Below are 20,730 nucleotides of genomic sequence, written 5' to 3' on the forward strand. Positions count from 1 at the left end.
CGCTGGCAGGGAAAAGGAAAATTGAATCCAAGGATTTGAAAAAAACATTGAAGGAAGATTTGAAAAAAATAATGACTACTACAAATGTTCGACTATTTTTTTCGACAACTTTATTCAGCGACGCTTCAACACTGCTTGTATTACTGTTTACACTCGTCTATAATTTGGTTGAAAAAGTTAAGTTTATTGTCAAATAAAGCATGGGTGATAATTCCTGCATAAAGTGCAAAAAAAATAAGAGGGAAAAAATGTATGTTTTTGCCTGTGATTCTTGCAAAACATATTACTGAGATTGCTCTGAATTAACTAGATCTGAGGTAAGATGCATGCCCCGCAGAGCGACAATTAAAATTTTCTGCAAATCCTGTAGAGCATGATTTTAAAGACTGTCTCAAAAACACAATTCTAGACAAAACTACAATAATAAATGATGAACCAATAATAATTGATATGCTACAGGAACAAATAAAAAAGATAGAGAGCACTAAATCTTATGCAAGTGTTGCTCCCTCTCCTGCTCTTCCACAACCACCAACACGACTTTTATACTCCTAAAAATATCCCACCAGTGCTTATCGAGCCGAAGTTACTAAAGCCGATCTTTAGTCAAAAAAGAAGCCAAATGAGTTAAACGTTAGCATTAAATCTATTAAAACATATTATATAGACATAGAACAGTATTATAGACATATACTTTTAACAATAAATAGCAGAACTGCAAAGAAGTAAATAAACAATTGCTCACTGAGGCTATCCGAGACGTGCAATATCAAGATAATTCTTTAACTTTATTACAACTAAGCGAAACCTTAAGTTTGATCTATAGAAAGAGAACCCAGAATATTTCATGCCCAAGCCGACAAGGTCCGACTTACTGGTGGACTGACAAAATAGAAAGCCTTAGAAGCGAATGCATTAAGAAGCGCAGAATAAAATAACGGGCGTACAGAAACAACGTAAGGGAAGAGCAAATAGAAGCATTGAAGAGAATTTCAAAAAATTAAAAAACTTTAGCCGACGAAATTAGAAAAGAAAAAGAGACAGGTGGAAAAATGCAGAGATTATGTAATTTAATAATTAAATAATAATCATAACTATGCAGAGAATTAGAAGACGATGTTTGGAGACAAGCATACCAGTTAGTGGTTAAGAGCTCAGAGGTTCTGTAAGCCCAGCTAAATTGGAGAAAATAAGGTGAAGGAGCAACATCCAAGAGTTACTGGAGATGCACCAAAACAATTTTCCATCAAGGAAATTAATCAGGCGGCTCAGACAATGAAAACAAAAGGGGCACTAGGTCCTAATGGAGTGCCAGCAGAAGTATTGGTGGAATTTGAGCAGGCTCCGGGGATCTTAATTAATTTAATTAACCAGTTGCTGGCAGAACAGATATTCCCAGATAATTGGAAAATTGCTCGGCTAGTTTTTCTTCTTAAACCAGGAAAACCTTTCGACCAACCTACCTTCTATAGACCCCTGTGCCTAATAAACACCATAGCAAAACTTTAATTACAAATTACAAACTCCGCTATCGGACAGATCGAGAATTGGATGACGCGAAACGAACTGGAGCTAGCACCGGAGAAAACGGAGGCTGTTATTCTATGGGGGAAGAAAGACCGCAAAGATATTGTTTTTAACGTAGGCGGTATGCCTCTATCACAATCACCATACATAAATTACTTGGGTGTAAGAATCGGGCAAAATATGTACTTCCGACCACATGTGCAAATGGCATGCAAAAAAGCTGACGTTAAGATTCGCGAATTAGCAATACTGATGACAAATATGGAAGGGCCAAAATATGCAAAACGCAAAGTTCTCTATTTGGTCACAGAGTCAACACTTCTCTACGGATGTACGGTATGGGGTTACATACCCGGCATGAAAAAGTACCAGCAAATTCTGAAAAGCACACAAAGAAAATCCCTTCTTCGAGTAGCATGTGGGTACCGCATTATTTCTAGTTCCGCAATTCAAGTAATCACTGGTATTTCACCGATTGAGTATATTATAGAAGAAATAGTTAAGACAGAACAAGGAAGAAATAAAGAAGACTAGCAAGGGAGGAAACCTTGAGAAAATGGCAGCAAAAGTGACAAATGAACAAAACTAATGCGCAGTGTACAAAGCGATTAATTCAAACATTGACGCTTGGGTAAACTGCTATCACCGAACCTTAGACTACTTTTTAACACCGGTCCTTTCGGGACACGGTTTATTTCTTTCGTATACTTTCCGGAATTCCGGATTAAAAAAGTCGCTGATGGGAAATGTATATATTGTGAGGATGTCGATACCCGGAGCATACTCTGTTTCTATGCGAAAGATAAAGGTGGTGGAGTCCCACAACACTGGTGTTGAAAATTCGCCAGTGGCGCGTCAATGCAGTTTCCGTCTATAAACAAAAAAAAGGGTTGGGTTGGGTTGGGTTCCCCCTCAACGAGCTGCTGGACCTTGCCGTTAGTGGAGCGGGCTCGGACAAGCATGGGAACTCGAGACCAATTGGAACGAGAGTTTGTCTGCTAAGGACGGCTCAGACGTTTACTTAACGTTTCCTAATCTACCTACCTTTGACTGGTTATACTTACCTCTTAAAATCAATTTTCTTAGTACCCCTGCTAAGAGCTGTGTTTTTATCCCCTTCGATGCTATTAGGTTTTCGAGGGCTAGGAGACTCCTTCTTTTTCCTATCCCTACCCCAAAAAAAACTTACTTGATTATGATTAATGATGACCTGGCAAAGAATAATGGACTTACCTGGCAGTATGTATAAACTGCAACAAAAACCAAAATGGCAGACAAAGGGATGAATAAAGTACCCCAGGTGGATACCGGCAATGGTATGTGCTATACCGGGGAATCCCACTCCTCCGCTATGAAAGGCTATCCCACAGATTCTGGGGGGGACAATCTACCATTACAGAACACAGAATCCATCAAACTAAGTAGCACTAACACCAAACTATGTAACCAAAGTATTGACAAAAATTAACGTGAACTACTACTAAGATTTGAAGACCCCGAATAACGCAGAAGATCAATAAGAAGAACATTTGATTCACCTGATGTTGTAAGAAGAGATTCAAACGCATCGGAGAGTAGTTTTTTACAAGAATAACAGATAAGAGCAAACGTACGGATGTATCACTCACAGAAATATCTCCATAACCCAAAAGAGAATGCCACAAGATGGATACGCACAACAAAGGGCACAACAAAGGATGCAATAAAATATTACAGAATTATTGCAAAACATAAACGAAGTTCGGACGAGCAAATCAAAATGTCTACAAACAAGTAAAAGATAGCACAAGCCTATCAATCAAGCGGCCAGTAAATTGGAAAGGTTTTTTTTTGTTAGGAAAACTTTGATAGTTTCCTAACAAAAAAAAAGGGAGAAGATAGATGAAGGTACACAAACTTCAGTGTGAATTCAGCAAGGTGAAAGAGATTTACTTGACATAGAAAAACTAACATCTTACGATGTATGGAACACGGAACCTCAAAAAGACTGGAAGGACAATGTTTATCTGAACACGGAAATAAAAGTAGGTAACCCCCTCAAAACAAAAGAGGCAACGGTTAAAGTCGTTTTAGTATCTCCAAACGAATTAGAAATGTGTACGAGCATCCAGGCGGTGTTTAAGTAGCAAGAGCGATATCGAGAAATCATCGACACGGAAGCCAATTTTGAGGTCTACAACCGCACAATACTAAAGACCACAAAAACCAAATAAGAAATCACAAATCAAAAGATCATTAGAACAAACCAGGGAACTAGTGAGAAGGAACTTTGGAAATAGAATCAATAGAGAAAACTATAGATGATGAAAAAGTGGCAATCCATAAGATAGAAGGAATGGAAATTCACAGGCTTACAAAAATGGTTGAGGCCATTTTTTATGGCCAAAATACATACGTAACCATCTATACAAACAATGAGAAAGACCTGCAGAAAGAAGAAAGACTAAAAGAAAACGACAGAAGGAGAGGGCAGAGAGACACAACCGCCATAATCCTCAAGAAGGGCAACCACCCCTTTGAAAAGATTGCAAAGGAACTGAAAGCCAAATTAAGAGGCACAGTAAAAAGAGAATTCAGAAAATGTAAGAAGCAAAAAGTGGCAGTGTTCTCTTGGTTACGGATAAAAACGATTAAGCAGTGAAATTCCTTAAGCAAAAAATAGAAGAAACTATGGAAAACATAAAAGTTAGGATAGCTGGGTATAAGAACTAGCAAAACGTAGTACTACACATCACAGGTCTGGATATAACAACGACGGAAGAAGATATTAGAGAGGCTATTATAAAACTAAATAAAGCCAACAGAAGAACTTAGACTCAGTTCACTTCGCTCTAATGCCCGAAATACACTGGCTGCTAGCAGGCAAACTGCCTCATGTGCAATAAGGGACACAAAATGGGAACAGGCCGATGTACTGCTTTGAAGAGAGCCATTTCGTAAGCCAAGAAGGAGAGAAAATACGACTGTGATAAAGAGAAACCTAATATCTGTGATAAAACTGTGATATGAACTTTGACTGGAAAAAGACTGTGATATATTCCTTCTAGTACTAGTTCTTAATCGATTTACATATTTTACTTGTTTACTAAATTCAATCAAATATGTTAAAGAATCTCCAAATAAACACCGACCGCTCCGCTGGTGCCCACGATATGGCAGCGAAAGTTGCAGCAGAAGAATCTACAGATATTTTAGTAGTGAGTGAGCAAAATATAAAATTAACAAAAAAGCCATCCTGGATTACAGACAGGGCAAGCTGGGTGGCCCTTAAACTCTTAAACAAAAACAATAATGTTAAGAGGGTTATAAAAGAGAATGGAGTGCTGGGACTTCAGCTAGAATATCTATGGATTTTAGGCATCTCCAAATATTTTGCTGCAACAGTATAAAGCTTACATTGATACACTGCTAGATATGGTAGAGACTACAGGAGGAGAGGCAGTAATAGCTGGTGATTTCAATACGAAACAGAAGAATGGGGTTCGCCGGAAACAGATAAAAAAGGACAATATATCTTGGAGGCCGTGGCAAGACTTGGACTAGCAGTTCATAATGACGGAACCTCCCTCATTCGTAAGGAGAAACACGAGATCTAACATAGACTTAACTCTATCTACGCAAGGAATAGCTAAAAAAATTAGAGAGTGGAGGGTTTTGGATCACTACACCTACATATAGCTTTTGAAATTCTCGTGAAAAACATATCAAGCATGACATTCAAAAATAAAACCATAATCAACAGAGAAAGGCTACGTGAGAAGATGAATGAATTAACCGAGGAAGAAAAACCAGAAAATCGCTACAATCTGACAAATATGGTCAGAAAGATTCTCAACGATTCTACTGATAAACATTATGGACCAAACAGACAAAGAATCCCATACTGGTGGAGTGAAAAAATAGAGACACTAAGAAAGAGCTGCCAAAGAATTCGCAGGGCAAAACAAAGGTCTCAAACAAACAAAATTTGACTTGGCAACAGTCGAACAGCAAAGTGCTGCCCATGAAGAACACATAAACGCAAGAAAAGCGCTCAAGGACGAAATTAGAAAGGAAAAAACAAAAATGTGGAAAGAACTCTGCAATGAACTGGAGAACGACCTGTGGGGACAAGCCTATCGCATTGTCAGGAAAAACATAAAAGGCGATACAGAACCAATAAAATTGACAGATGATAGAGTGTCGGAAGTAATAAACGAGCTGTTTCCCAGTTATCCAATCTCGAATGCTTCTACGGCGAGATTGTATTACTGTATGCAAAGGGCGGCTCAGGTACTTACCTTCATACTCACTTTCTTTCCTTCACCCGCGTTCTTTCCTCTAAACTTATGGCGAGACTTTTTTCGTCTTTCTATTTCGACCGCTCTTGGTCAACCCTTGATATTTCCGATCCCGGCGCTATTAGGTTTAGGGCTTATAAGGTAGCGAAGGCTAGGGATCCAATAAAAAATATAAAACATAAAAAAATGAAAATAAAATAAATTGATAACATGATAATGACTCGGCTTTGGACAAGAACTATAAATAAATAATAGGAGGGTAAAACTACAGGAGAAAAGTTTACGGAGCACGGGCATGGATCCCCAGTTCCGGTCGGTGACGCGGGTAAGCGAGCAGGCCCCGCCCGACCTTCAGCCAAAAAACTGCCCATTTCCATTGGCAGGGAACCAGGCCTGGGAGCAGACCTATGCGACTTAGAAAAGAAAGAGAAAGGGATTATTAGAGATGGATTCTTCCCAGCGAGAAACAATATATCCAGGACACCCCTATTGGCAAAGGGTACCATACCGTAGGAGGTAAAGGAACACCAGACAAGTGAAGAGGAAGAAGCAGTATGCAACAAAAACAAAAAAAGGAAACGAAAAGCTACTCCAGAAGCACAGAATATATTTTGGATTATATCGAGAAACCTTGAAGTACTGAAAACTAGGGTTGACGAACTAATGAAGTTTTGTGACCAAACGCAAAATGTACACAAAAATATTAAAACTTTAGCAAAGCAAATAGGATTAACAGTTCCATAAACGGTTGCAGAATATAAAAGTGACAAATACGAAAGTCATCAGACAAAAGAGGAACAAAACGCTAAGATCGCAAAATATGAAAAAATATTAAATAATTTAGTAGCTAAGAAATCTACAGATGCGAAAACACAAACGGGAGAAGAAGACTGTGGGGGCCAGCTGAAACTACCCGTCTTAGCTGCTTTATCCACTTAAAATACTCGGATACAGGGCAAATGATAAACTACGAATTCCTCGAACTCAGAACGTAATTTATTCTTACTTGAGTTACAAATGATAAACAAAACAAATAAACACTTCTTCACTTTCACACATACAGTTATAGGGAGTATTTAGCAAACATTAAACTTAAAATATACATGAGTAACCGCATAATTACAGAGGGCCAAAACAAGGTGGCCGCACGACGTTACTTAATCGTTACCGAATGGATGACTCACGACAATAGACGACTAACTTATTGTCCGGGCAGCGGGGAAATAACAGCGCGTAATTATAAATAGATTGACACATGAGCGCTGTTGCCACTACACTTAAACTAATTATGAAATTAGGGGAAAATAATACTGTCCCGAAAAAAGACATTATTACTACGTAAAGTTGATAATTTTGAGAAAATAGCAGGCCTTAAAATGGGCCGACACAGTATACACAGCTATAAAAGTAGGTAGCCCTCTTGCAACAGAGAACAGTGTACTCAAAGTGGTAATCACGGTGCCAGAAGACCCGAAAATGGATAGAAATATATAAAATAATAAAAATAAATAATTCTACTAAATGCCAACAAACGTTTTATGAACTAGCTAAATGCCCGCGGCGTTGTTTGCGTCAAATTTGAAAATAAAAGAAAAGTTCTACTGAAGAACTTCTTTGTAAACAACTTTTTTTGTTTTGCCTTCTTTTGCCAGAATTGATAAATTTTTTGGTGAACTTGTTCTAGAACAGGCTACATAGAATTGTCAATGCGTAAAGCAATCCTGTTTCAAATCAATCTCTGCTGTCTTTGAGTCTGGCCCTGCGACCTGTAATAAACAAAACAAAAAATCCTTCAAAGAAAGAGATAAATTGAAAAACTAATAATATTAATTTAGCTTATTGATGTTAGATTTTGGATTAAAAATAAAAAGTAGAAATAGATATATGTTATTCTAAGCTCAAAAATAAGGTCTTCAATGCAAAAAAAGTTATTAACATTTTATTCCTAAAACCGCTTGAAAAAAATTTGAAATGGTAACACGGCATTTGAGAAGTTCTATTTTTTCTTTAGTGTTTGGTTGAAAAAAGACGTATTTGAGTGTTTTTGTGGACCATTGCGATAGTAAAAACTTGTGCTGTTTGTCCCGCACCATGGGAAAAAATGCGATTTAAGCCGATCTTTTCTCAAGTTCACTCATATAATATACAGTGCGAACGTAAAGGTTGGAATAAATTCATTTAAAATTCAGGGGTATGTTCAAAAAAAAACGCTCGGACATGTCGATTTTTATTTTTAACTGCGGGTTTTCTTACTATAATTTTATGTATACAGGGTGGCCCAAAAATAAGTTACGGTCATCAACGTATTTTTTTTAAACGTAAACACCTATTTTTTATTTTAGATTTAGGTTCTACATCAAATTCTAAGTACATTTCATGTACCATGTCCTATACCTAAACTCGACCGTTGACGATTGAACACAATAAAAGGCTATTTTTGGAAGAGTTATTTATATCAAGCGACCTATCAGTTATTGTTTGGTTATTTACATTTGTGGTTGGTGTTTTTGATTGTTAACTTGTCACAATTTGTTGACATCAAATAATTTTGAGTGAATTTAGTTTGATTTAGATGCCTAAGCAAAGTTTTGCTTGTGTTAAGTTTATCAAAAGATAAAATTAAAATTTCAAAAAATGGTACGTCTTAGTGAGCGAGAGCAAATAGAGATTTTGATGATGATTGGTTATGGAAACAGGATGCGCACTCAGATGGAAGTCTGAAATTTATCATGCCAAGTATCCTGATAGGCCACGTATATCTCAAAGTACTGTCAGTAAAATAGAACAGAAATATCGGGATTTGGGTCATGTCAGGGATAATTATACGAAAGGTCGGTCAAGTATATCAGAAGAGAAGCAACTAAATGTTTTGCTGGCAGTTGAAGAAGATTGCCATAAAACGACTCGCAATATTGCGTTAGAAAATCAGATATCCCAGACATCCGTCGTTAAGTATTTAGGTATAAATAAATGGCACCCTTACAAAGTTCAATTGGTTCATGAACTAAATGAAGATGACCCAGATAGGCGTTTAGAATTTTGTGAGAGACTTATGGACTTGTGCCATGCTAATCCACAATTTTCAAAAAAAATTGTATTTTCTGATGAGGCAACGTTTTGTCTTCATGGTAGTGTAAACCGGCAAAACTGCCGATATTGGGCTACTGAAAATCCGCACTGGATGATGGAGTGCCACAGCCAAGTCCCTCAAAAAGTAAATGTTTGGGCGGGGGTGATTGAAAACAGGGTTATAGGGCCCTTTTTCTTTGAAGGATACTTGAATGGTGAGAGGTATTTAGAGTTTTTAGAAAATGACTTGGTTCCATGCCTTGCCACTTTATACCCCGATCCAGAAGACCCGGATATATTAGATAATTCCTTATGGTATCAGCAAGATGGAGCTCCAGCCCATTACACTCGTCCCGTGCGCCAGTACCTGGATACCGTTTTCCCTGGACGTTGGATTGGTCGGAGGGGTGCAATTGAATGGCCGGCCAGATCGCCGGATCTGACTCCTTTAGATTTTTTTTGTGGGGGTATCTTAAGTCCAAAGTTTATGTTAATCGGCCAAACAACATTGAAGACTTAAAAATTAGAATAACGGAAGAAATAAGATTGATAGAACCTTCTGTTATCGATAACGTTTTACAAGAATTTCAGCATCGACTGGGATATTGCCAAGAGGTTCGTGGCAGCCATTTTCAACACTTAATAAATTAATTAAAATATTTTTATGTATTCTTGCTTGATATAAATAACTCTTCCAAAAATAGCCTTTTATTGTGTTCAATCGTCAACGGTCGAGTTAAGGTATAGGACATGGTACATGAAATGTACTTAGAATTTGATGTAGAACCTAAATCTAAAATAAAAAATAGGTGTTTACATTTAAAAAAATTACGTTGATGACCGTAACTTATTTTTGGGCCACCCTGTATACATAAAATTATAGTAAGAAAACCCGCAGTTAAAAATAAAAATCGACATGTCCGAGCGTTTTTTTTTTGAACATACCCCTGAATTTTAAATGAATTTATTCCAACCTTTACGTTCGCACTGTATAGTTTACTCATATACTATGTCATAACATCAAATCAGGAGCAACCGTGGCCATAAACGTACAATAATAAAAACTATTTAAGAAATCTTTAATAATTATAAAATATTTAATTTCTAATTGAATTTAATAATAATTTCTGATACGCGCCGCTATTTTGCATAACTACCAACGGTTTTAGTATTTACGCATAATTCCCAATATGTCTAGCTATTATGCATATTAGCGGTAACATATATATACAAAAGTATACGATACTTCGAGGGAATGAAGAATGAATCCCAAATTAATATCGACCAGTAGCGTCGATATCTGTAACATCTGGATGAAGCATTAGTTTGTTTTCTTTTCGTTTGACACTTGGTATTGACAGATAACATTGGCAGCTGTCAGTAACAACAGTGTTTAGTGTTGTAAAAATCCGGATTAATTCAATATCCGGACAGCATTGATTCGGATGAATTGAAAATTCGGTTTTTTCATCCGGATGAATTCATCCGCTCGATGTCTCGCCCGTTCGGCAAATTATGCCATGTTTCGGGCTCGATGCTCGACCGTCCGATAAACGTTTTTTATAGCTGTTTTTCGAATATAAGGTATGCATTATGCAACCCATTAGACATTTCGTTTTTACGCATTTCTACATGATGTTCAAACTGAAATAGCTAATTATGTATGTAATAAATCAAGTGTATTTTAAACAATGCAAAATAACACTACAAAAATGCTTTGTTTACAAAAAAGTTTGGGCGTTCTCATATTGTCTCTTATGTTTCTAAATGAGTACAATAAGGATAGATAAAGCAATAGGTTTACACAAGGCGACGCGACGATATTGCCGATTGCCGGGTTATTTGTCCGGACGATTTAATTCGGATTCTCTTAGCCGGTGGAACGTAGAACATCGTGTCACTTCGTGTAAGCTTTTATTTCATTGTCGGTCGAACGAACGGGCGGCATGTATCCGGACGATTTAGATATCCGGATTGATTCGGAATAATTTGATATTCGGATTGAACGGACGATTAATCCGGACTCTTCGCATCACTAACAGTGTTAAATGTTAAAATGTGAGACGGCGGCAAGCTATATATTTTTTGTTCTGTGTCTTGAATACTAACCATTATTTCCTTTTTTTTTCTTTTACGTTGTAGGCAATGGTCAGAAAATAAGTGTGAAATTCCAGAAAAGACCCTTTTACAATTCCAGCATATCGTGTACGCACCCATGGAAGACGGCAAGATAGAAAGTGGCATGCATAGGGCTGGTAGATAAGATTTTAAATCTTTTCCTGAATAAGGAGGCAGCAATGGCCAAAGGGATCCATGCAAGAAGGACCCATGTATTTGATTTAAAATAGCGTAAGTCAAAATATTTCTCATTTAATGTTTGACACTTAATACTGTTTACACTTAATAATGTTTGACCCTGAATAAATCTGGTAAGGGAGCAATCACTTACCGACTTACCCATCTAAGAAATGAATATCCCTGTTTTTCTCTTAATTAGAAATTTAATTATATAGTTTATAACACTTTTGAGAGTATATGTATTTGCTTTTTTCTTGCCCTATTCTAAGTCATAATATTTTTTATATCAAATAAACAACTTCTATCATTATAAAACTTATGGAACAGTATAATAATGAAATTAGTTAATATAGGCCTGTAATAGTATTAGCAAACAGATACCAAGTATTAACCCTATAACAAAAACTAATTTTTAATTCGCTAGAAGATACTGTATATCTGTCTTTGCCATCTTATTTAGTTCAGAACTCCACAATTTTAATAATTACCAAGAAGCTAGCACATAAAAGATCAAAGGAAGCAGCAATCAGATGGACTGTATCCTTTAATTTTTTAAGGTTCAGAGAGCAATGGGTGGTTTTGGAAAATACTTGCCAATGAACAATTTATTAATTAATATAATTAAGAATAACTTAAAGAAAATTCCCAATATTTTTGATTATCATTAATAGCAATAAAGGATTGTGGCATTGCTCAAATATTCTTAAAATGGTGAGATTGCTATGGTAAGATTACTTAAAAGATTTATTTTGTAAACAAAGCACTTGCTTACAGTGTATGGAAAAGGGCATTTCTTTGACCAGGTCAGTCATGTGATACTTATTGTAAACTTGATGCTTTCTTTATCATTGATCTTTTTCTTTTAAGGTATATAGGGCTTATAATTATGCATTGATAATTATGCACATCACAATGAAATAAAATATTTATGTTACATTTTTGCTGACCATGAAGAATTTCATAAATCATTTTACATTGTTCATTTTCTAAAATGTCTTCAACTTATGTAAATTCAGTTCTAGATAAATCATGTTAATACTGGTGAGCCAATCATAGTTTAATAATACATTAGCAACTCAATTTTCTAATATTTGTGCCTTATAAAAGTTAGTTTCCCCACACAAACCCCAAACTGGCAAAAGGTATTGAAAATGTGTTAGAAAAAAAGCATTATAAATCTTAAATTTACTTCCCCTAGTTAAATAGTTGCTACTCCTATACAAAGCAGAAAGCATGGGTACTATTTTTTCAAGGATTTTGGTTATGTGTTCTCTGTTGGACATGAAAAATAAATAACTACAGGCTTAATTCAGTAGTGAGCGTATACTCCAAAATAGTGAAAAAATATTTAAAAAATGAATAGTAATATTTATTAATACTCATCAATTCATTGATAATTTTCAATATATTTTTGTAAAAAATAGTAGCACACTTGGTGTCGCTGTGGATTTTATAGATTATGTTTAATGAGCTTTGGATAAAAAAACAAGTGGTTGTGGCAGTGTCCATTGATCTGAAAAAGGCTTTTGATGTGGTTAGCATCAATATTTTGTTGGAAAAGTTGCTTAAGGGATTTGGGGGTGTTCAATAGTCTTCTTATAAGCACTTTTTGAAAGAGTATTTCCTATAATAACTTTAGGATTTTCTTTTTAGAAAAAAAAATTACATATGCTTTTTCTCACAAGATTTATGTCCAGTTTTCCAACAAGTTTTAAGTAACCATTTTAATGAATTGACATTAATTGAATTTTACCAAGTAATAAATAATGTTAAACCTGAAGAAAAAAATTGAATAATTCAATTTTCTCATAAGGGAAAAACTATTCATTGCAGAATTCAAGAAACTTTCACTCTAATAAAATTAATCTATTATTGGAAATCAATGAAAAATTTTATTATAAAATATATTGATAATTGTGAAATCTGTCGAAAATCTAAATATAATAGCAAACATTTGAAACTATTTGAAGTTATTTATATAGATACACTCATATTAGGGAATAATAATAATATATTTCTTTATTTAGTACTATGAAGTAACATTATACATGAAAACTTATATCAAATAAAATGATATCACCAAAAAAGGCCTATTTAGTAAAAAAAACATCTCCCTGACATAACTACATATAAGTTTACATGCTTAGGTATTCACCTTTCAGTTTCACATTCTGTTTAAACCTGTTTCGATTGATATCCTATAGTTTATATTTTATGTGGAAGTTTATTAAATAACTTAATGCACATATAGTAGGGACTCTGTTCAAAGAGTGAAAGCCTCTATACAGGGTGTCTCACGACGAATAGACGCGATCGATATCTCGGAAACTAATTTTCCAAAAATTTTGAAAATTTGGCAACATGGCACAGTCGATGGGGGCTACACAACTAAAATATTTTGACACTTGTGACGTTTCCGGTTATACCGGAAGTAGGTGTCAACTTCGTTATTTTAAATGGAACACCCTGTATATTTTTACATTTTTGACTTTTACGTGAAATTCTAAGTATATTTTTTGTATAATGTCCTATACCTTTAATATTAGGCCAAATTTAAACTGCCAATATTTCGGAAACTATCAATTTTTGGACTAGATAACCTTATACAAAATTAACCTTATTTTTAATTATCTTTATGAAAAAATTATAAAAATAGGGGGTTTCCATTAAAAAAATTGACTTTTAATGATTTTTTCATTTTAATGCTAGTTTTTGACCCCCCTGTATCTTTTTTTTAGCCAAATATTATATTAGTCTTTTAAAGTGGTCCTTCCTCTAAAATAAAACCAAAACTAACCAATAAATGAAGGCTACTAAAAGGGAGTAATCGGTAATTATGTTAGGGCTTATAAACATAGTTTTTGACATGAAATTAAAAATATGTCAAAAACGGTTACACTTAGGTATAGGACATTATACACAAAATATACTTAGAATTTCACGTAAAAGTCAAAAATGTAAAAATATACAGGGTGTTCCATTTAAAATAACGAAGTTGACACCTACTTCCGGTATAACCGGAAACGTCACAAGTGTCAAAATATTTTAGTTGTGTAGCCCCCATCGACTGTGCCATGTTGCCAAATTTTCAAAATTTTTGGAAAATTAGTTTCCGAGATATCGATCGCGTCTATTCGTCGTGAGACACCCTGTATAGGGTAGTTAATATTACATATGCGAGTATTAAACCCATGATTAACAGAAGTAGGAAACTTATCTCTATTCTTAAATAAAAACATCACTGCTTCAAATATAAACAAGTTACACAGTTAAAATTCCCTTAGATCTAAAAATACCTTTACAAGATTCTAACTACTGCATCTGAAACATTATTCTAATTACCTTTTTTTGAATGTCAAATATATGTTTTATCTTAGAGTTGGCTGCCCAGAAAATAATGCCATGCCTAGCTGCGGACTCAGTTTTCAAAATACTAATCCATTCATTTAGCACTGTACAGAAACAAAAATAAGCTTTATTTAATTTAATTTGTAAATATTTAATGTGATATAAAAAGCCTAAAAATTCATCAATATGTACACACACTTTAACCTTGTAATTGTTGAGGTTTACTTCTTTTGGGGTCGCTTCCTTGTTTTGTTTTGCTTTAAAAATCAAAACAGTCGTTTTTTGTTCATTCAGTAAAAACTTGTTTTTACTAAACCAATCTTTGCTTTCTTGAAACAGTAGATCTTTATTCTAGCATAGCTTAGTATGTCTGGAAAAGCCACTAATAAATTTGTCATCATCTGCAAATATTCTTAGGGTAAATTACATACTGTTTGAATATTGTCAATAATTTGAAAAGGCAAGTCATTTATGAACACCATTAATTAAATAATCTAAATTTGTGATATTTTGCTTGTTAACATTACTTGTTGGACTCTATTGTTGAGATAAGAAGTGAACCATTTTAAGAAATTATTTCTCACCCCATATTACTGTAATTTCTTTATTAATAAATTTCTATCTAATCAATCATATGCCTTAGAAAGATCTAAAAAATATTCCTCATGAAAGCTTTTGCCTCTCCAAATTCCTCAAGACTACACAAGTGAAACTGAAATATGGTAGTTTGTGTAGATTTATTCTCAAGATATCTATGTTGATTATCAGACAAAATATTGCATTCTTTTAAAAAACTGAGAAGCTGATTGCAAACAATTAACTTAAACAGCTTTGAAAAACTTGGAAGTAGGCTGATCAGTCTACTGTGCGTCCCAGGATATAGCGAATTTATACATAAAAATTATAAAAAAAATTTAGGGTTGATATTTGACCGTTAGGCATCCAGCCCTGCTTAATTAAAAAATAACATTTTGCATATTTTAATTTTCTAAATCAAGCATGATCAAGTAGTATATCTAGGCAAGATATAAAAAAAGTTTAAAGAAAAAGTTGTTTAGAATGCAAAATTAAGCCCGAATACCAAATTTCATAACCATAGGCCTACTTTGTTTTTACATTTAAATTATTATTTATTCTCACTTTTCAATATTAACATTTAAAATAGTGAAAATTATTTTAAGAATTATTGTTCTTGGACTAATTTTTTTTACGATCGGTAGGAATTTTTTCGGCTCGTGGAATGCATGCTGCTTATTATATTGGGTTCTTTTTTACTGCATTTACGAGTTTTTGTTGAACTTTTTAAAATATAAACATTCTCAATTAAATGTAGCAGCTACTATAAAACATTGTCACTGTCAAAGTTATGTACAAAAAACTTATATCATTATTTTATCGTAAAGTTAGTAATTAAAAAAAAAAAAATAATTTGGAGCAGATAATTGTCATTGTGCAATTGTATGGTAGTGGAAATAGTATGTCGTTAAAGTACGTTTTGAATCCTTTTTTTCGTGAAAAATATCCGCGAATAAGTCGAAGTAACAATATCTTCTGCTAATTAAACTTTTTACTTTAGACGACTAATTAAACTTTTTGAGGCTACGGGTAGTGTTGAGATAAAAGAAAAAGCAGACAAATACGATGACAACGATGCTGCTACAATCCTTGCTTTTGAGTCAATTGCTGAGGTCGGCGGTGCTGAACATAAGAAAATCTGAATTACAAAGAATTTATCATGCCAATAATATTAAAGCATTTAAACCAAGGTACTTCCAAGTCAACGCATGGTGTGCCATATCTTTCCATTTATATTGGATTATTGGACCATAGTTTATTGAAGAATCTCTTAATTACAAAACGTATCTTTAAATTTTGGAAAGATTTTTTGAATAATACTTACAACCTTTATCAGTTGATCAAAGAATAAATCTTTATTTTCAACACGACGGTTGTCCAGCACACTCCACTATTCGAGTAGCAGAAGGTTGAATAGAACTTTTCCAAATCAATGGTCTGATTAATCACCTGATTTAACCATTTTTGATTCCTATTTTATAGGGCCGGCTGAAGCAAATTGTTTATTCCGAGCCATTAGCAAATAACAGGGAATTATTAAAACAAAGAATTAGAGACCCTTGTAATTAAATTAACATTGAACAAGTTAGAAATTCTTTTAAAAAAGTTTAGGAAAGGTATTGGAAAATGTTTCGATAATTCGATTGAAAAATGTTTCGAGGTGCTACATTGAATAAATTTAAAATAAGTAAATAAAATAAATTTTCTTATTAAATTAGACGTACTATGTACATTTTATTACAAACACATTTTTGGGGATGGTTTGTAACTCTTAGATCAGTGATTTAACTATTAGATTATTTTACTATTAGATAAATTAGTTAGTTTTTCTCTAATAATTAAATATGATTAAAAAAATTAATTGGTACACAAAAGTAAAACTCAAAGTAGGCGTATGGTTGTGAAATTTGGTATTCGGGCATAATTTTGCATTCTAAACAACTTTTTCTTATGAACTTTTTTTATATCTTGCCTAGAAATACTACTTTACCTACTCATAAAATTTAAAACAAGCTCGCATCAAGGCATGCTTGATTAAAAAAAAAAATATGCGAAATTTTATTTTTTTATCAAGCAGGGCTAGATGTCAAACGGTCAAATTTCAACTACAATTTTTTTTGTAATTTTTACGTATAAATTCGCTTATTTTGAGACACACTGTATAGTTGTCAAATGCATTAGGATGCAGGCCATGCTTTACTTTTTTAGGAACACTTAAAAGTTCGTTTGGGCTTTATAGGCCTTAACAAGAAGCTTCTATGGTTAGCTGCTATATTTATGTGCATTTTATCAACCTCTGGTTATCTCACTCTGTTTTTACAATTTTGTATCTATTTGCATACATCGAAAAAAATCATCAAATAAACATCTAATTGATACTTTACTTCCTTATTATATTTAAAGAGATCTTTTTTATTTTTCTTACATATTAGTTTTTTTAGAAAACTTTGATTAAAAATTGGTTCAAATATATTTGTAAAAGCACACCATTAGCTATTTACATCACAATCATTCTGACCAAAAACGTCAGCCCAATTCTCTTCTTTTAGCTATTGAATAAAAAAAGGTTTGTTTGAGGAAAAAAAATTTTATATTGTTTTCGGTATATATACTGGTTTTTAGTTTCGAAGATTATTTTTTGCCCTTTATGATTTGAAATATGAGTTTGCAGTCATGCCTAGCACACAAGCAATATCAATATTGGTAAATATATTATCAATGCAAATATTTAACCTAGTCTTTTTTTTTTTGTAATTATTGGATAGTAATTAAATGAGTTCTTGTTTATTTCTATTAGGTTTTAAAAGTTCAATATTAAAGTCACCTGCTATAAATGCCTGCTTTTGACTAGCTGTCAAACACAAAAGTAACTTTTTTATCATCTTTTGAAATTAAATATTCCTTGTCTTAATTGATAATTTTTTCAGAATTTGATGAAGTATTACCCTATTTTGGTACACTAATTTCAGTAGTTTAAACTCTGGTATAGTATTTTTCTTTCATTTTACAACCCCACAACAGCCCGAATCAAACAGCCCTAATAAAAGATTAAATTCAACTTTAATTGAACATATTAGACTTTTAAAAGAAAAAGATAAAAATAAAGACATTGTATTTATAATGCCATATGCATTTATTGCTTCTAACAATACTATACATTCCAGTACAAATTTTACATCCTTTAAACTAATCTACTTATGGATACATAAGATCCCATGAAATTAATGGCTGCTCATATTTATCCGGAATATATAAATTTGTATCGAATTTAAACCGAGGCATTATACCAAAAAATTTAAAATGATACTATTAAGTTAAAAGAACAAAATATTGAAAAACATAACAAAAATCGAAAATCTGGAAATCTACAATGAGAATATCAAGTATAAAGGCTTGGTAAAGTTAAATCAAGATCCACTATATGAACACAGATATTAGAAGATAATAAAATTTCAGTGATTCAAAATCAAAATGACAATAAAAAAGAAATAATTCATGTAAAGGAAGCTAAAATAATGCCACTTGTTGCAGATTGATGATCGGAATCATCTATACCAACGGGAATGGAGTAAAATTCCATGATCTAAATAATAATCCTGGAATACTGCCGTACAAATTAGGTAAGATTTCACTCTTATTATAAAAGAATTTTATACTTTCAAAAATTATGCGAAAATCTTAATTAACGCTTTAAATACTGATTTTATTTATATGAGAGAATGTGAAAACACCTTGTTAGCGTTATTTGCTTATGAAAAACGAATTGAACATAGTATTAGACAAATAAACACAAATATACATATTGAAAAACAAAAACGAGATATTTTAAATCCTCTTGGCTCCTTAATAAAAGTAATTACTGGAAATATTGATCAAAATGATGCGATCAAATGTTTCTGCAAATCAATATATTCTAAAAAGTCACATTTAAACAAAAAGTCACAATTAAAAACGACAATTAATCAAGTATCACTCTATCAATCAAAAGTTTTCAATATTTTAAACTTCATTTTATAATTCATCAAACATCAATGATATATCAAATCATTTATAGTATAGTTGGAAAAAACAGAAGTAGCTATATCTTTTGCTAAGTTAAACCCATTACATAATTCAGTAATTGATCTAACTGGATTAATAAAACAAATAAATATGGTAAAAAATAGATTAACAATTGATAGTTTGCCAATACCAGTTAATATCTAAAACATTTTAAATTTTTAGATTATTGAAATTAAATTTAATTTGACTCAAACGGTGCTATTATCACCTTTAGATTAGTATTACCATTGGTCGAATCAGATATCACTAGTATCAATTATACCTATTCTTATATCTTAAACCTACCCCAAAAACCATTAATATATACGTTGAGAGTTTTTTTTTAAATTTATTGACCTTGTGTTGAGCACATTTAGTCACAAAAAGCCTCTATATAAGTTTTTAATATACGAGCCCTAACAACTATATGTTGGAACAAGCAGTTATTTTGAAATAAAATGCCTATTTAGCGAAAATATTTTATTATTATTTTTTTTAATCATAAATATGAAATGAACAAGCTTTTTTATAATGTTTAATATTGTTTTTATAATTCGTTTATATATTTTAAGTTATTTAGTATTTAATTACTTGGTAAATAATTGAAAAATGCTGACAACTAAATATTGGAACAAGTGAGTTTTAAAAAAGGAAAATACAAATTAGTAAGGCGTAACGTCGCCCTTAGCTTGAATAACAGCCTGAACTCTATGAGGCATTGTACCAACTAGACCTTCACAAAATTCAGGGGTGAAACTATCCCATATTTCCTGTAGTTTAGCACGTAGTTGTGGCAAAGTACGCTGCGGACTATTTCTTAGGCGTTGCTTCATTTTGTGCCAAAGTGTTTCGATTGGATTGAGATCCGGGCTGCTAGAGGGGTGTGACAACACTTTCATATTATGTTCCCTCATCCATTTTTTTGGTAGATTTAGCAGTATGACATGAGGCAGCGTCCTGTTGAAAGATAAAATCTCCAGATGGATATAAATTTGCTGCACTTGGTAAAAGCGAATGTTCGAGAATGTCTTGATATTTTTCTGCATTTACTATGCCATCAATAAAGTGTAACGTTCCCAACCCTTTAGCTGACATACAACCCCACACCATGATGCCCTGTGGAAACTTTACAGTCCTTTTAAGACAATCCTTATGGAATGCTTCTGTTTTGTCCCGAATCACACGCTTTCGATAATCTCCGACACAGACATCAAATTTGCTTTCGTCGCTATAAATAACTTTGCTCCAATTTTCTTTGGTCCACGAGAGTTTTGATTTGGCCCAAATGTAACGATTCCTTTTTTGAGTCTCCGTTAACAATGGTTTTTCTTTGGCCTAGGCGAAAAAATGAGAAAAATGAAAATAATATAGCACAGAACAGCCTATTAAACATACCTTATGAAAACTAAGACCGCTCTTGTGGATATATTTGCGGCAGCATTCTCTGGAAACATTTATCCCACTTTCTCTATTCCACCTTGCAGTTACTTCTCGTAGAGTATTTCTTCTTCCCGACTTACAAATTTTAATCTCCTACATTTCTTTGAGAAACAACTTTAGGACGTCCTGAACTTTTGCCGCGAACACCAAT

General features: G+C 33.3%; 1 long non-coding RNA gene across 2 annotated transcripts in view; it reads left to right on the plus strand.

Moving 5' to 3' along the window:
• The first annotated feature begins 10,919 nt into the window (after nt 1-10,919).
• The window catches only part of LOC126746938 (uncharacterized), a 29,785-nt gene continuing 19,974 nt past the window's right edge, over nt 10,920-20,730 (plus strand). For both annotated transcript variants that reach the window (XR_007664040.1, XR_007664039.1), the window contains exons 1-2: nt 10,920-11,225; nt 18,630-18,718. This is a non-coding gene — a long non-coding RNA (uncharacterized LOC126746938). The remainder of the gene's footprint in view (nt 11,226-18,629; nt 18,719-20,730) is intronic.

The sequence above is a fragment of the Anthonomus grandis genome, chromosome 18 (assembly GCF_022605725.1).
Source record: "Anthonomus grandis grandis chromosome 18, icAntGran1.3, whole genome shotgun sequence".
Lineage (NCBI taxonomy): Eukaryota > Metazoa > Arthropoda > Insecta > Coleoptera > Curculionidae > Anthonomus > Anthonomus grandis.